This window comes from Lissotriton helveticus, chromosome 4_1 (genome assembly GCF_964261635.1).
Source record: "Lissotriton helveticus chromosome 4_1, aLisHel1.1, whole genome shotgun sequence".
Lineage (NCBI taxonomy): Eukaryota > Metazoa > Chordata > Amphibia > Caudata > Salamandridae > Lissotriton > Lissotriton helveticus.
This window is the reverse complement of record NC_136063.1, coordinates 54,888,016-54,906,844: the sequence shown is the minus strand read 5'-3', so window position 1 is coordinate 54,906,844 and position 18,829 is coordinate 54,888,016.

Sequence of the window (18,829 nt, the reverse complement as noted above, 5' to 3'; positions counted from 1 at the left end):
TATGCAATCGCGCCGAAGTGCGCAGGGGTCCCTTCAGTGAAATGTCCATCATAGTGGGTAAATGGCGGGAAGACGGGCGGGTGCACACCTCGAGTGTGTGGGTGGGGCCAAACGGACGGGGCTTCCATGCGAGCGCACATGCCCCTTGTGTGTATACAAAAGGTCAGAGACCGATCAGAGCAGCAGATTAAGAGACAGAAGCCCCTGGTCACAGGAACAGCAGGGGGATTGCGCACGTGAAAGCCAAAGATGCAAATGCCTCTGGCCAGCATCACAGCGGATTTCCCATGGTATATTTGGGAACAAGGCACACCTGCCCAGCCTCCACAACGCTCACGATTATTTTTGGGCTAATGAATGAGTCACTGAATTTAAGCTTCAACTAGGGCACATATTTATTCAAGAAGACACACCATGTAAATAATTTACGATGGCGCCGGCAAGCTGCCAGCGCCATCCTGCAAAAGTTACTTAATTAGCTTCAACAGGAAGCTCCAACTGATAAAATAAAGCAGGCGCTCGAGCCCCTGCTTTATCTTATCTGTTAGAGCTTCCTGTCGAAGCTAATTAAGTAACCATTTGAGGATGGCGCTGGCAGCTTGCCGGCGCCATCGTAAATGATGTTAGGCTTGAACTTTTGACCGCAAAATCCGCTCCGATCGCGGATTGCGGATTCTCGGTAAATTCGCGAGAGTTCGCGGATCGCGGATTTACCGAAAATCCGCAAAATCCGCGATCGGAGCGGATTTTGCGCTCATGCTTAGTGGAAACATACTTTGGAGCAAAGCGTGCCCTCGTCACGACGTGTCACGTGAACTGGCGTCCCCTGCAGAATGATTCATCACGCCCTCCCATCTCACCGGGCATCATAAACTTTCAGGTTAGCGAATCCCACTAATTATGCTTTGCACCACAGTTCGCAACATTTCTCCTTCCCTGCCATCCTGGGGGTTTGTAGAGGGTGGCGAGGGTTGGGGCACTGCTGTGAGTTGTAATATACTCACAACCAGCCGCGGGCCGTGGAGGGAGTTACGGTGGGGCAGGGAGGCGGGGAGGGGGAGGGGCAGGGTGGAGGGACCTAAAAACCCGCATATGGATAATTGCAGGTAAGTACACAACTTAATTATTAAAACGAATTTCGTAGCGAGCACTGCATCGCAAAATGCGATGCTGTGCGCGCTACAAATTTCGTTTTATTAATTAAATTGTTTACTTACCTGCAATTATCCATATGCCAGTTTTTAGGTCCCTCCACCCTGCCCCTCCCCCTCCCCGCCTCCCTGCCCCACCGTAACTCCCTCCACGGCCCGCGGCTGCTCACAACCTGATGATAGTGTCCACCGTGTCTGAGCTGCGGCTGCCGATCGGTTTAGCCTCAGGCACAACGAGTGGGGCTTCTGAAACAAGAGTGCGTGGGGGTGGAGGGGGGTGTTAGAAGGGGGCCTGAAGTAAGGATGCTTTGGTGGTAGGTCCGCTAATGTCCCTTCAGGCTGCAGCGTGAGGCTATGGGGGTGGGGTGGTTGAGATAAGCATGTTTCATTGGTGTATTAGGTGTGCCGGTTCAGGAGACTCAGTCGTGTTTACCTTAAAAAACCTTAAACTCCCTCATAAATCCCTCATACAGACCAGATCATGCACTCAGTCAGCACTCAGATATAGATTTGAATCACTGGTGCCGCAATCAGGATGCACTCTCCAAGCAATGCCTGAATTATGCCTCAAATAAAAAGAGGAACAAGATGGAACCTCGCCTGTTGCCGTCGTTTAGTCGGAACTCTCTCTTGAAGACCATCACGCGGTGTGCTAGAGATCTCTCATAGCTTTCCTCTCTTTCTTACATTGTAAGATTTATTTTTTGGGGAATATCAAAATTGTTAATAACACGCTGTCCTCCGTTTGGGAAATAAGTACACCATGCCTCCCAGTTTTGGTTCTCCAAAAATCACAATGCAAATGTATGCTAATGAAATTGTACTTCAAGGGGGTTGCTAAAAATACTTGTGGTGGATGCTATACCCCTACTTCAAATAAGCCAGTAATTATGTCAGAGATTAGTGAATTAGTGCCTGCAATAATCTAAAAACACAACGGCTGTCTCATCAATAATTAGTTTTAGCAGTGGACTACTCTTTTTCGACCTAGGCAAAAACAAGCCACAACGCACGTTTACGCTTTGCATTTAGTTGAAGGATGCGCTGCTCCACTTTTGAAGTCTCCTAGCTACCCATGTGTCAGACACTTAAAATGCGAAGAAACCGCAAAAACGACACTTGCATGTAAAAAAAAAATGCAGTGCTGCCCTTCCTGGAAGAATCCACAAGGTGCTAGTGTGTGCGCTTTTTACCCAACAATTCCTTTACTGCGCGGTCAATTGCTTGAACAATTTAGTTTAATTATAAACAAAACTGTCCCCTCAGGGCTCCCGTGGCATTGGAGCTCTAACAGGTGGTTATGGACACGAACAGTGTGAGCAACTTTGGTAGAAAGCTCAAACAAGCATTAATGGACACAGGCAGTGTAAGCAACTATGGTAGAAAGCTCAAACAAGCATTAATGGGTACATGCAGGCCAGCCAGGATGACCCCCTTGATAGACAGGCCCAATTTGTCTGGTCAGCAAAGAATGGCCTCCTTTCCAAGCTGAGGGTGGCTGTCACAGTCAGAGGTCACATTTAAGAATTAGAATACTTTCTCGCTCAGAGTAGGACGCGCGCACTCTAAGTGTATGCTTGTCTTACATGCACGTTTAAGGGAGGCAATACCTTACCATGAATGGTTTTATTTAGGGGCTATGCAATCAAACATTACAGAGGAGATGACTGGAATTCATTGCGCAGGAAACAACTGTGTTTTTGTGAGGTTTCTTGTCAATGTGCTTCCTTTGGGGATGATGAGCCCTGACTGGGTCATTTCTCAACTTGCTTCTCTTGTGGCTAACCAAACTTCTCTCTTAAGCCCACTCATTGCCCGTGTCTATGACGAAGAGGAATTTGCTAATCTCAACTGTAGATGACAGGGGGGACCCAGGGGAAGCTAGGCACGAGCCGGTCTCCCCCTTGGTATTTTCGCACAAGGGAGCGGCCACCCAGGTGCGAAGGCAGGGGCAATTAGGGGGCAGGAGGCGCGAGGAGGGCAGTTCACTAATAGAAGGCTGGCGGGGCGGGAAGCTCATTGTGCCCAAGGGAGGTGGGAGGAAGGGATTGCAGTTCTTTGTCGTTTCTGCCTGCCCTGAGTCCTGCATCACTGACCTTTATTGCCTGGTTTGCGAGATGGCGTCGTCGTCGGAGGTGCAGGAGGCTGTCCGGGTGATCTGCGCGGCTGACAGAGATGACCTGCTTCAGCCGGGAGTCCCGGGCACGGCATGGGTGGGGCTTACGTGCTCCAAACGTAAGTCAGCGCGGGGAGTCTCCTTAGCAGTGGCTGCCTGCCTGTCCCGACAGCCCGTGGAGGAGGAAGAGTGCTCGGTGACCATGCCATTGGTGCCTGAGGCGGTAGTCGCTGTCGGGCTTGAGGAGCCTGTTGATTCCCACGAGGCGGCTTCAGAGAGTGCACAGGTATGTGCGACGGCCCTTTTTCATGTAGGCGGGCGGCGTGCGAAAGTGGGCGGGAGGAGGGGGTGGGCTTTAAGCCAAGCCGGGTGGCTGCGGGGAGGCGCCCTGGCTCGAGTTGCTGGATATGTGGTTAATAGCGGGAGGGGGAGGCGGGTGAAGAGTGCTGAGACAGCGGCTGTTTCGCACTGCCAGTTGCAGGACGAAGCTCATTCCCCGAGTGCAGCTCACACTGGATTGGTGTGGCATGGGGGAGCTCAACTCTTCAATGTACATGGGCAGACTTATGTTTTGAGCCTTGCCCCAAATTTATCATGTATATACCCCACAATTTTGCCCACGGAAGCTCCCTCAGTTGGGCTGACAGGATTGCTGCCGCAAAGGAATGTCAACTTAACCTCCAGTGCATTCCTTGTAGGACAGGACCCAAGTGGTGGGGACTCATCGATACAGGCAAGGGTGCAGGGTGGCACAGAGGCATTGCAGCTGCCTCTTTGGCAACAGCATTCACAGGATACAGGGCCCCTGTATCCCCATGAGGCTATTAGAGGCCAGGAGGCTCAGCAGTTTACCAGCCCAGCCAGGGTGGAAGACCAACAGGGTTTGCGCTTGGGAGGGCCATTCCAGAAGGCTGTGCAGGAGACAAAGGGGGTCAGTGGGTATGGGTGGGGAATGGCAGTTCGTCCGGAAAGGTTCATGGTGTTGAGAGCGGGAGCATGGGGGGTGCATCGGGCGTTAAGGAACAGCCAGGCTTGAGCGGCTTGAAAGGCAAGGTGCCAGTTTCAAAGAGGAAAGCGGCTGGCAAAAGGAAGTTGCGGACAGAGCATGCTGCGGCTCCGTCAGGGGGTTTTCTAGAGGAAGGGAGATCTGGAGCTGATTTCCGTTCGCATGCAGGCAAATCAACTGCTGCAAAAGATATTCATAGGCCTTTTTACCATGGCGGGGTTGGTGATGGCGAAATCCCGGGGGGAAGTGGGGCACATTATGGTGGATGTGGTGAACAATTGGTAGTGGATGCAGACAGCGACGACCTGGAAGAAGGGGAATTGAGAGAAGGGGATTGTGGGGATGGGGGGGGAGAAGTCTTTGAATTTTGTGGGGGTTCAGATGGGTACCTTGGGGCAAAACAGTGTTCTTAGCCTTTTGCAGAAGTCAAGTGCAGACCGAGCAATGCTACAGGATTCTACAACCATCAGTCACCAATAGGATGACCCTCAGGCCTTCCGCAAGAGAGCAGCTCAGTTGCCAAAAGGTAAGGCAGGGTGGAGGACATTTTGGCAACAAGAAGGGGGTCAACCACAGAAATTCACCAGGTCCTTTGGAGTTGGGGGGGAGAAGGTTTTGGACAAGGTTCTGACTGGGGCTGTGCAGCAAGGTAATTGTCAGGAGGTAAGGGTGGGGAACGACTCTGACAAAGATGTTCAGGAGACCAATTCAGTGGGAAAAGATGACAAAGAGACAGTAGAAGAGGATAAAAATATACACAAGAAGTTACCTTACATGGGGATTGGTATGCCATTAAGCTCGCATATATCGGAGAAGACCAAGAGCAGGATATGACGTCATGAATCTGTGGATGTCTTTAAGTTGTTACATCGGGATATTCATACCAAAGAAGGCTCAAAGGAGGAAGAATGGGAATTGGCCAGAAGACCTATGGTCCCCAAATCCATTGAGAACTGGACATCTGCCTTTCTCATTTACACTAGCATTTATTGTGAAAAACATCAGGATAGAGCGGTAGCGATGTTCAAGTAAATGGATATCATAGGGAAGGCTCAGAGTTATTATTATTATTATTATTATATTTGAGTTTATAAAGCGCACAGATACCCAGGGGTTTCCCGGCGCTAACAGAGGAAGAGAAGCAGGGAGGCCAAAATGAAGGCGATTAGGCAGAAAAAAGCCAGGTTTTCAGGCCTTTCCTGAATTTCAGGTAACAAGTTTCAAAGCGTAGGGAAATGGGGAGAGTATTCCATAATGAAGGCGCCAAATAGGAAAAGGAACGACCGCCCGCTCTAGTGCGTTTGAAACGAGGTACGGAAAAGGTGCCAAGAGAAGACGATCTAAGGGTGCGCACTGGGCAGTAAGGGTGAACTAAATTAGAAAGGTAGGGGGGAGAATTGCCTGTTTTAATTCGGTGCATATAGCAGAGGGCTTTGAATTTTGCTCTTGATTCAATGCGCAGCCAATGAAGGCTGCGCAGGGAAACCGTGGCAGAGGCGGTTCTGGGCAAGTTGCAGAGCAGGCGAACTGCCATGTTTTGCACCACCTGTAGTGTGCGTATTACCTCCTTGCTAGCTCCAAGAAGGAGTACGTTGCCGTAGTCTAACCTGGAGGTTATTAAGGCCTGGACCACTGTACGTTGTGTGTCTGGAGGAAGCATCCATGCTATTTTTCTCAGCCACCGCATGATATTAGTACAGGTGGCCGAGACTTTCACCACGTGCTGCTTCATGGACAATTGGTTGTCAAATGTAACTCCTAGGTTACGTGCTTTGGTGGCTGGAATCGGCAGGGGACCCATTTGCTGAGGCCAGTGTTTGGGGCCCCACAGAGAGCTGTCAGGACCGAATAAAAGAAGTTCGGTTTTGTCGCCGTTTAGTTTTAGTTTATTGGTCTGCATCCAATTGGCAATATTAGTGAGCCCAGATCGCAGAGATGAAGTGGTGGCGTGTTTATTAGAAGAGAGAGAAAAAATGATTTGGGTGTCATCGGCGTATGAAAATATGGAGAGACCAGATTGTTCTGCCAAGGAGGCAAGAGGACTGACATAAATATTGAAAAAGAGGGGACTTAAGATCGAACCCTGGGGTACACCGTGTGGGGACGGGAGGGCAGTGGAGGCAGAAGTGGAAGAGAAGACCTGAAAGGTGCGTGCAGACAGAAAACTAGCAATCCAGGCAAGAGCTGTGCCACGGATACCGGCAGCCTTTAAGGTGGAGAGGAGGATGTCATGGGAGACGGTGTCGAACGCAGCACTTAAATCCAACAGGATAAGCGCCACCGTCTCCCCTCTGTCCACCTGCTGTTTGATTGCCTCCGTGACACCTAGGAGGGTGGATTCAGTAGAGAATCCAGCCCTGAAGCCAGATTGGGACGGGTGTAGGAATTTCGTATTCTCAATATAAGAGGAGAGGCAGAGGTTAATGTGTTTTTCTAATACCTTGGACAAGCAGGGGAGTAGGGATATGGGCCTAAAATTAGCAGGGTTATTGGGATCAGCGTTAGTTTTCTTTAGAAGGGGAACCACCATGGCGTGTTTCCAAACTGCAGGAACAGTGGCTTCAGACAGAGATGCGTTCAGGAGAGCTAGGATGGGTGAAAGGACGGGGGTGTCAAGGGTGCTTAGAATTTGAGGGGGCAAGGCATCTAGTGGGGAGCCAGATTTGATTTTTGCCATGAGTTCAAAAAAGAGTTCTAAAGAAATCGGGTCCCATTTGTCAATGGGAGAGTGATGGACAAGAGTAGTGGTAACCTGGGAGAGGGTGGTGAGAGGGTCTATAATTGGGGGGTTGTCCGATGCTCGTGAGGGGGCATCAAAACCAGCATAGATGCGGTCTATTTTCTCCCTGAAAAAAACAGCAAGTGCGTTGCATTAATCTGGGTCCAAACATGGGGCTTTTGGCAAATTAGATTGTCCAGAGAGTTCTTGGACTGCTCTAAAAAGAGCTTTAGGGCGGTTTTGGGCTGATAAAATAGAGGTGTTAACATAGTTTGCCCTGGCGCTTTTGCACAGGGCGTGGTAATGTCGAAGTTCCGTTTTATAAATTTCTTTAGCATTAGGGGAATATTCAGATCTCCATCTTCGTTCGAGTTTCTTGCACTTGGATTTAGCACATTTAAGTTGATCCGTGAACCAGGGGGCAAGGGGATGGGTAAAATTTTGTTTTCTAATTTGAGCCGGAAGACAGGTGTCTATGGCTGACGACAGCCATGTACTAATTAGACTTTCATCTTTGGTAGTAATATTATTGGGTAGGGAGGGAAGGGTGGTGGCAAGCTGGCGATTCAATTGTAGCAGATTGAGTTTTTTCCAGTTCCTATTCGGTCTAAGGGTCTGAATATGGACTGGTGGATTGACAGTAACACTAGTCAAGATGTTAAATTCTACAATGTAGTGGTCGGACCAGGTAATGGGTTTGGAAGGGAGGCAGGTAAGGACGTCAAGATTCGAAAAAATGGGGTCAAGAAGGTTACCCGCTTTATGTGTGGGACCAGCATTATGAAGATGTAGATTAAGAGCGGCCAAATCTTGAAGCAGATGTGTACCGATAGGACAGAGTGTATTGTTAAAGTGGATATTAAGATCGCCAAGAAGAAGAAAATTCGAGGATTGCATCAGTAAAGGGGCTATCTTTTCCGATAAGGAAGAGGCCCAGGCGCCAGCAGCGCCAGGAGGACGATAAAGTAAAACACCTGAAAGGGTGAAGTGAGGATTCAATAATAGTTTAAAACATCCAGCTTCGCAATTAGGTATGAGTGCGTCCTCCCACTTGCATGAATAAATCCGTTTATATATAATGGCAATGCCACCGCCCTCCTTGCCTGATCTGTTGCGGCTCACATAGGTGTAATTATTAGGGAGAGCTGTGGCAATGTCGGGTCCCGAAGAGTCGGTCAGCCATGTCTCTGTTAAGAACAGGGCCGCCGGACTATCGGAAACCAGAAGATCAAAGATGTCCCTCTTATGTTTAGGCAGGGACCTGCAGTTCAAGCTCATAAAGGTGTAGCCGGTGGAATGACGCATGGAGGGGGAAGTGACTTGATATGAGGAGGGATTCCAGAATGTAGAACTGGGAGTATGGGTAGATGCTGTGTCAGAAGTGAGAGTCAAAGAGCAAACCAGGCAGGAAGTAGGGGCGTCCATAGCCCGAAGACAAGGGCAAGTGTTGTTAATAGGAGGACGAAGAGAGCGCAAGGCAAGGCTAGTATAGTAAAGCCTGGGGTTTTTGGGGAGTGGAGCAGGGGGGGTGGCCCCTGGTCCCGTCTGGTCGCGGACGGGCGCAGACGGGCTTGGCTTAGGCGCGGCTTCGGCGCGCATCCGGCGCACCCGCTGCGCCAGCCCGCTGCGCCGTCTGGTTGGCTTGCACATTTTATAGGGAGGAAGAAGGGCGGGAAGGACGGCCCGACTTGAGCACTGTCCCCACCTGCCCCACTCAAGATGGCGCCCACCGCTGGGCTGAAGGAAAAGAGTAAGTCAGATGTGTTAGAGGTGTCAGAGTGCCTGATAAAATAAATTCCCCTTATGCTAAAACCCCCAGAGAAAAAATGAGACAATTTTAAAAGAAATTAAAAAACGCTACAATGCGCCGATTTTCAGAACACAGGTCGGCAATTCCTTAACTACAATTCCTGTGTCGCTCGCAGCCCCAGTTTCCCTCACCAGGGAGAGCGACTGTAGGGCACCGAGCGCTGCAAAGGGCTCCGTTAAATACACCAGAAGGGCGGGAAGGACGGCCCGACTTGAGCACTGTCCCCACCTGCCCCACTCAAGATGGCGCCTCCGCTGGGCTGAAGGAAAAGAGTAAGTCAGATGTGTTAGAGGTGTCAGAGTGCCTGATAAAATAAATTCCCCTTATGCTAAAACCCCCAGAGAAAAAATGAGACAATTTTAAAAGAAATTAAAAAACGCTACAATGCGCCGATTTTCAGAACACAGGTCGGCTATTCCTTAACTACAATTCCTCTGTCGCTCGCAGCCCCAGTTTCCCTCACCAGGGAGAGCGACTGTAGGGCCTTTGGGGTTATGCTTGGTTGTTATATGATGTGGAGTTTGGAGCTCGTATGAGCGTTTTTAATGACAGACCCTGGGGTGATGTGGACTCAGAGTTGTGGTTACAATGGATGGCGTCTTCGCAGCCGCCTGCTACCACGCATACTGCAAGTGGGTTGCCGGTATCTTATCGGCCCTTTAAATATCGTCCCACCCAGCCTGGGGCAGGGTTTAGTGGCAGGGGTCAGACACCTGTTTTCGGGGCCTGTTGGAACTTCAACAGAGGTTTTTGCAGTAGGCAATGCTGCAGGTACAAGCATGAGTGTTCCCAATGTGTTGGCAAACATCCCCACCACTAAAAATCGTTATAGCCTTTTATTGACAGAGTCCAAAATACAGGAGTTGAAGTTAACGCGTGTCAAGTACACGTGGACACTACCCTCTACCCACCCCTTTGTTCTGTTGCTTTGAGCAGTTTTATGAAACCAGTTTGTATTGACGCGTCACATTAATCCCTTCTTTTAACACTCTTGTTCACAGGAGCGGTGCTCCAATTACCTGCGCTGTGGCCAGGTGAGGTGGAGTCTTTCTCTCCTGCCATCTAGGTAATTGAGAGTCTATACTCTACTAATTTTGACAGTATTTGTGCCTCACTAGACACCAGATAGGTATACAATCTGCCTAGAATTGGATCACTTGATATAAAAATTACGGATCTATTAATCAAACCTATACTAACTGTTGTGTGTTTATCTTTCTATGTATCTGATTGTGTGTTTCCTGTTCACTTGATGTCCTGGGGACCATAAAGCCAGGAGAATGATGAACTAGATGATACCCAGGTGATAAAAAATTTTTTATTTTTCACTAAAATTGAGCATTAGCGATCATGGTCCTGATGAGAGCAGCAGGATACCTTTTGGCCCTTTTGGATACTATTCCATTGAGTCTGCAGAAACATGTTGACCTTACACTCTAAGTGGTAGTTATTTGCTGAGACTACTACTGTCGCACTCTTTTATTGGTTTGGGAGTGAAGAGGTGTTTATTAAAGGGTCTTAACCTCCTCACTATCCAATTTTAGTCATTAAAGCACACTTTCTTTCATTTATTATTAGTTTCACGTTTTTTGTGCACTGCTCTACAGTTGTCCCCTTACACCCAGATACACTATAGAGTTCACTGGGCCTCGCTGGACAGATGAGTTATATACACCTTGCTTATCAGTAATGGGTACAAAATCTTACCTTCATGGTGTGAAGGATCCCAGATGATGAATAGGGCGGTATCGATCGACAACTGATGGGTATTTTTTCACATGGAAATAGTACCCAGTCGTTTAGTGTAATATCACTTAGTCACTTAATAATTTTGATTTAGATTCACCATTCTTTGGTTCTTTCTCCTGTTGTTTCAGCTACTTAGTTTATTCTTTTCTGTGACCCACTGTTACATTTTGCTGATTCACGGCAAACATCCCCTCCCACAATGTTTTGCAGGTCAGCGATGGGGTGATCAAGGAAGGGGGCAGAGGGGAAGAGTTCAGGCTTTCAAATTTGTACCAAAGCGCTCACACGCCAATTAGGTTGGTGATCTTGGCTAACTGTCTGGAAACCTATCCAGACACCGAGGCTGCCACCAGATTATTTTGGGATTTCAAAGACGGTTTTAAGATATGCTACAAGGGTCCCCGTCAGAGCAGGTGGTCTGACAATCTTAAGTCAGCTAAGGAGTTTCCAAAGATGGTCCAACAGAAGTTACAGTCGGAGGTGGAGGCAGGCAGAGTGGTGGGTCCTTTTGTTAGTTGTCCAATGCACAATTTGATCGTCTCTCCTCTGGGGGTGGTGCCTAAAAAGAAAGCTGGGAGTTCTGTTTGATTCACCACCTCTCCTGGCCTGAGGGCTCCTCTGTTAATGACTTCCTATCTCCAGTGGATTCTAGTGTGTCCTACGCCTCCGTGGATGATGCGCTGAGGTTGGTCAGGTCAGCGGGGAGACCTGCACAATTAGCAAAAAGTGACATACAGTCTGATTTTCGTCTGTTACCCATTCATCCTTCCGATTTTGAGCTGTTAGGCATGCATTTTCAAGGGGTATTCTATGAAGATAAAGTTCTTCCTATGGGGTGTTCTGTTTCGTGCACTATTTGAAACCTTCAGCACTTTTCTGCAGTGGCGTTTTACTTGCATTAGTTGTCATGACCTCATTTGTCATTATTTAGACAACTTCATGTTCATTGCAGTTCAGAACACAGGACAATGTCAAAAGGCTTTGCACACTTTTCCAGTCTATGGCTCAGGAGCTGGGTGTGACAAAACTGAAGGTCCTAATACAAAACTGACTTTCTTGGGAATTGAAATTGACACTATGGAGATGTTAGCAAGATTACCAGCGGAGAAAGTACAGGAGATTTCAGCATTTTTGTCATCTGTGATTGATGAGCGCAAGTTGGAGCTCAGGAAGGTGCAAACATTGTTGGGCTATCTAAATTTTGCGTGTAGGGTGGTCAGGGCTGGGAGAACTTTCTGAAGGAGGTTGGGTATGTCCATGTCATGGGCCTATCTCCCTAATCACAGAGTGTGCATTTCAGCAGCCACTAGGGCCGATCTGCATATCTGGTTGACTTTTCTGACAGATTTCAATGGAGTGTCTTTGTTTTTTGCTGATGAAGACATGATTTGGCAAATCCAGATTTACTCGGACGTGTCTGGTGCGAAAGGGGTTGGCACATTCTGGGTGTTGGTGCACTGAGAGTTGGCCAGTGCATTAGTTACAACAGGGTCGCAGTATCGCCTTCTTAGAGTTTTTTCCTCTCCTTGTGGCATTGTATGTATGGGGAGGGGAATTCCAGAATAGTCCAGTATTGTTTAATGTAGACAATTTAGCTGTGGTTGAATTGATCAATAAACAAAAGGCCAAAGATTTTAGAGTTCTTAGGTTGCTACGTGCCTGTATGCTTAAATGTCTGCAGCTGAATGTTGTTTGTAAAGCGAGACATATCCCAGGAGTCAATCATTGTATAGCGGACGCTCTGTCTCCTTTTCAGTGGGCGAAATTTCACAAGCTGACGCCTGGGGCAGAACCCAACAAGACTCAGATCCCAATATATGTCTGGGCTTGTGGGGAATGGGAATTATCAAATTGGTAGAGAAATTAGTAGCGGCCTCTACGAAAAGAAGCAATTTTCAATTTATAAAGCTTTATTCGACATTTGTCATAAAAGCATTCACCTAACCCTATACAATAAATACTAGATATAAAAATACTTCTAAAAATACATATTAAACATTAAATGCCGAATAAGACATAATAAAAAGTACATCAGAATTACACACATTATTACATATTTAAAAAATTAAAATTCCTTTACATTAGAAAACAAAGGACAATAGTCCCATGTCGCAAAAACAGGATTTAAGGATATACATAATTTCATTGTAATGCAATAGCCGTTAATGATCGAGTACGGATTAGCCATGACCAAGCCAAAAATTTTGCTACACCAACCACAAGCAATGTTGAACAATCTGTTTCGAGTATCCTAAGGGCTTCGGAATGGCTTCGGGTACCCAACTTTGAGCACACCGGATTTAACCACTTACGTCTAGGGGGCAAATACAGTGGACAACAAAACAAGAAATGGGCGATATGTTCAGTTTCTTCTTTACAATGGTGACAATTCTCATCCCATGCCGGGGACCAATGCCTCTTAAACGCATTCAAAGGTAGTGTACCAATGCGGAATTGAAAGTAAAGTTTTCTGTCGTATGGTTTTTCAATAAGGTCCCAAAAAGGCTCATAGGAGGGATACATTTTTGCATTTAAAAAGCGAGATGTTAAATTTACGCTTGTACTGCCACTAAACATTGTACAATATACCATTTCCCAGTATAGCTCTTTTAGCTTTTCCTTAGTAGGAAAGCAAGCTAGGTCATTGTTGTCCCATAAATAGTCCAATTTCAATTTTGTAAGGAGCCCCCGCAACTCCCTTAACCATGGGATAATATGGAAACGATCAAATTTGATGACATCCCTCAATGCTGCTGCATAATGGTTTAATTCTGGGGTCACCATAACTCGTCTCCAATATAGGAGGGGCCGGAGCCTCGCTACATCCTCAACAGATTTCCTTCCCAGGTCTAGTTTTAACGGGATTGTTGGCGTACTTTGGGGGACCATTGTGATCCCTCTTAGAAACCTATTTTCTGCTCGGCCCAATTCACTCAGGTTTGAAAAACCCCATAGTTCCGATCCATATAAACAAGCCCCCAGGACTTTCATGGAATATATTTCCATCACGCAGTTTACCGGCTTTGTCAATGAGGTACGATGTTTTAATGAGATGGCACCTGCTAGTTGTCTAAATTTTAGTAGGGTTGTAGTTATGTGTTGCTTCCAGCTCATGTTTTCTTGCAGAGTGATACCTAGGTATGAGAAGGAGTCCACTCTTTCTAATGGTGTTCCTTTGTATTTTATTACACCCTTAAAAGAGGACTGCAAATTGAGGCACATGAATTTCGTTTTAGTAGTATTTAATTCTAGGCCCCTCTCATCACAATATACACCAAAGGCATCAACTACTTTTTGTAACCCACTAGGGGTGCGGGAAAGTAAAAGTGTATCATCCGCAAACATGAGGACTGGCACACGGGAGCCGGCAATTACAGGGGCGTCACTAGCAATCTTCTCTAGGTGTTCAACAATACCATTTATATAAATAGAGAAGAGGGTTGGCGCTAGGACACACCCTTGTCTCACCCCACGTTCAACCGGAAAGGGATCAGTTACATCTCCTTGTTTGCCCCATCGTATCCTTGCAAAATTATTTTCGTGCAGGCGAACGAGGAGTGTAAGCAATTCCTGGTTTAAGCCTGCGTCCGCCAAGGTCTGCCAGAGTTTTTCCCTGGGGACCAGGTCGAAAGCGGCTTTTAAATCTACAAAAACTGCATACAATGTCCCCTTCTTCAGGATAACATTTCTCCAATAGATTGTTAGAAAATGGAGGACTTGGTCGACGCTGCTAGTTAGGGGCCTGAACCCAGCTTGATAAGATGACAGAATGTTGTTTTCGTCGATCCATTGTTGCAGTTTATTTTGCAGTAGTCGACCCATTAGCTTTTGTGCTGTATCAATCAGGCTAATGGGTCTGTAATTTTTAGCCTGGGATCGGTCACCTTTCTTATATATAGGGATTATTTCGGCTCCCTTCCATGAGGCAGGCACTCTCCCTCCCATAGCCACTGCATTAGCCAACATTGTAAAGTAGCTGCACCATGACTTCCGATCAGATAAAAAAATATCGGCCGGAATTCCATCCATGCCTGGTGCTTTCCCCCCTGCTACACAGTCCAATACATCACTCACATCCCTCTCAACAAATAAAGGTACTTTATAGTAGACTTGCGGAGGTGGACTAACGTTATTAAACATGGGGTTACGGGCATACTGTGGTCGGAAGTATTCTATCCAACTGTTTTTTGCGACATTATTAGCAGGCTGGGGTGCTATGCCACCCTTTGCCCATTTTACTGAAGCCCAGAAGCGCTTGGAATCCTTGGAGGCACAAACCTCCTTTAGTTCACGCCAGCAATCCTCGTCCCAACGCTTCTTTGCTAGTTTTTGAACCTGCCTATACTGGTCTCTTGCCAGCCTTACTACTTCTGGCCTTCCTGATCTTAGTTCCCTGCTAAGATTATCTCGTGCTGCCCTACAGCTCTTATCATACCACCCTCTAGTTTCTTGGGCTTTCTTTATTTTATTTGTAGATATTTTTTTAAGCAAAAAGCTTTGGATTCTAGAGAAGAGTATCTCATGGGCAGCCATCATATAGTCAATAAAATCGGTCTGTCCATAATGAGACTTAATCTTAGCAACTTCGCCCACCACTACTTTCCTAAGGGTTTCCAGTTTAGGAATATCTTCTAGGAGCATGCTCCACTTCAAATATCGAGTGTTATTTGAGCTTACAAGGTCCCGTGTAACCATGTGATCCTCTATAGGATGCTCGGGTTTGTCATGGTAGGTATGTAGCGTCAGACACAATGGATTATGATCACTTTCAATCTTATCCTTCACTTCCATATCTACCAATTTGTCCCAAGCCCTTACATCCAGGAGTATATAATCTATCCTACTGGCTGATCGGCCATTATCAAAGGTATTATTCCCCCTGGGATCTGACAATGCTCGCCCATTGACTGCTCTAAGTCCTCTAGAAAGACAAAAACTTTTCAGTTGGATTGCTACCGTGCTCCATTTCCTAATTGCTGGGATATCTAGTTGGGGGATTCCCCACTTGGTATCCTCATCTTCGGCCAGGATCTTATCCTCCTCACCCAAGGGTTCAAAGGTGGTATTAAAATCCCCGCCTATTAATATATGGGTGGGGTCTGGCAGCAATTCAATATGGTTCTCAAGGCACGTTAGGGTCTCTGATGATTTACCCCTGGCAACTCCCCTCGAATAGAGATTAAACAGGGCTAATTGCTGACCATTTTGCCAGGTGATATCAAGTGCCAAAATGTCATTAGAGGGTATAGACCTTTGTTTAACCGAACAATTCAAAGTTTGGCGTACCCAAATTAACAGGCCCCCCGAGGGACGTCCCACTCGATTTCTTAAAGCCGGGACGTAAAAATTCAAATACCCTTGCCTGAAAATTGGTGTAAGCGACCAAGTTTCTTGGAACATGACAATGTCGTAATAGTTAGTAAAGTCGACCCAGTCTGGGATGTTTTGTTTATTAGAAATTCCAGCTATGTTCCATGAGACAATTGATAATTTCGGTTTGGCCTTTAGGGTGTGAGCATGATCAATATCAGGGGCTTTTACTGTTTCTGTAGGATCTATTCCCGGTATCACATTATTACTCAATGTTGGTGACATCTCAATTTCTTCCAATAGCCTTTTCTGTCCCACCTGAACCCTATTTACTTCCTCTAGGACGGTGGTCCGAAATACATCTGGGACTATTGTAGGCTCGTCTAGCATGGGAGTCTTAACATATCTTTGGGCCAGGTGCATATCTAGGGTGGCGGAGGAGGCACATGCGAGTCAATCACACTCATTTAAATCAGTTAACACAGAATATTGGTTGTCCAAATTTAACCCCCACTCACATACTGGATTGGACCTAGCAATTCTATTTCCCACAACTGTCCATTTTGTTCTTAATATGCTCGGTTTGGCTACTATACCTCTTCTGCTATAGAAAAAATCCAGTGTCAATGGAACTATTTCAGCTGTCCTACGTTGTGGGGGGAGGATGTTCCGTAGGACATCAGGCAGGACTTCAGGTCCCTTAAAGTTCAAGACCACACAATCCCCTTGGAATTTCTTCGCCTTAGTACCTATCCACCTAACCCTTCTTGCTGTAAGCAGATCGTCAGATAGTTTTTCCTTGCCCCAGGGAGTTATATGCATATTACTACTAAGCCACTGAAGGGCCTTATTTCTTAAGAAATCTGGTGACTCAATCTGTCCAGTTTTCAGCAAGGGTGTGTTTGCTAGTACTAAAATAAGGGGCGAGGCCTCAACTATTAGTTCAACTGGGGCAGTTTCTGGATTCAGAATCTCAGGGATAGTATTGCCCATTAATTGGGCTGCATCTGGAACTAGGACCATATCAGGAGTGTTATCGAGCATGGGGCTAATTTGTTGGACTTGCTCAGAGGGAGCTTGTAGGCCAATATTCATGTTCACCCCAAGTGATTTCCCCGCCGTCTCCAGTTGTTCAAATTTAGTTACTACTAGGTTTGATATTTCCCCCACCCCCTCGTTGGTTTTCCTTAACAGGGACTCCAGCTTGTTGACCTTATTAGCTAATTGGTCAACTTTTGATATGAGGGGTTTCATTAAACCTAATAGTTTAGACTCTAATGTACCCATAAGCTTAATTAAGAGGGTATCCTCCCCTTCTTCATTTTCGTACTCCTCTTCCCTTATCCCATCCTCTATCCTTTTCTTTGTTCGTCTAGGGGGGGTTGCGGGTTTATTTTTACAAGAGCGTAGGCCACCTCTTCTAGGAGGTGCCTTGGTAATCCCTTTTTTAGCTCTTGGAGCGGGAACCGGTGTGGGGGGAGTGTTGCTCTCTATAACAAACTCCTCAATTGTTACAGATTTATCTTGGTCTTCTAGATTAATTAGGTCTGTAAAAGGGTCAAGTTGTTGGTCAGTAGGGGCCATGGATACATCAATGGGTGGTTGCTCATTTGGAACCTCAATAAGATCGGGGAAAATGAGATCGTCAGCGGCAGACTGAGTTACCCCTGATTGATTGAATTGAGCACAAGGTGGCGAATCCTCAATGCCCAAGGAGGACCTCCGATTGGTATTAATTTTTGACACTACCTGGACCAGGTAGTTGTGCATTGTATTAGCCGGGGTGGCAGGCGTTTTTTGCTTGGACATAATGAGCAAACAATAATAAACAGCGAGGCCCTGTGGGTTTATATAACAGTTATAGACTATAATACACTGTGGATATAGGTGAGTTTTACCTTGCCAAAGTTCAGTCTAAAAGATGGAAGTAAGAGAGGTGGCCCAGTCCAGTCTCTCACTGTCTAGAACGGGCTAAAACGGGCCCGGCCTTGGCCCGGGCTTCGCCCGGCGTCCCGCGAGACGGGGGTGACGCGCAATTTGTACGCCTCCTGGCGCGTGGATGGCGCGGCGTGCGCCGCTTTGGCTGATGGGAAATGTAGTTCAGCCAGTCCCCCTCAGACCGCGCTCCACTCGCCTACAGAGCTCAGATGACACCAGAGCTGGGCAGCGGGAGGCGGGAAGAGGACCGACAAGGCACGCTGGACTCCTGAAGATACTCCCCGGCAAACAGGCAAATAGGCAGCAAAGCAGGTAGGCGGCAGAGGTTTCCGCTTCAAAGGGCTTCCCACCCCTCGACCGGGGTGACGCGCAATTTGTACGCCTCCTGGCGCGTGGATGGCGCGGCGTGCGCCGCTTTGGCTGATGGGAAATGTAGTTCAGCCAGTCCCCCTCAGACCGCGCTCCGCTCGCCTACAGAGCTCAGATGACACCAGAGCTGGGCAGCGGGAGGCGGGAAGAGGACCGACAAGGCACGCTGGACTCCTGAAGATACTCCCCGGCAAACAGGCAAATAGGCAGCAAAGCAGGTAGGCGGCAGAGGTTTCCGCTTCAAAGGGCTTCCCACCCCTCGACCGGGGTGACGCGCAATTTGTACGCCTCCTGGCGCGTGGATGGCGCGGCGTGCGCCGCTTTGGCTGATGGGAAATGTAGTTCAGCCAGTCCCCCTCAGACCGCGCTCCGCTCGCCTACAGAGCTCAGATGACACCAGAGCTGGGCAGCGGGAGGCGGGAAGAGGACCGACAAGGCACGCTGGACTCCTGAAGATACTCCCCGGCAAACAGGCAAATAGGCAGCAAAGCAGGTAGGCGGCAGAGGTTTCCGCTTCAAAGGGCTTCCCACCCCTCGACCGGGGTGACGCGCAATTTGTACGCCTCCTGGCGCGTGGATGGCGCGGCGTGCGCCGCTTTGGCTGATGGGAAATGTAGTTCAGCCAGTCCCCCTCAGACCGCGCTCCGCTCGCCTACAGAGC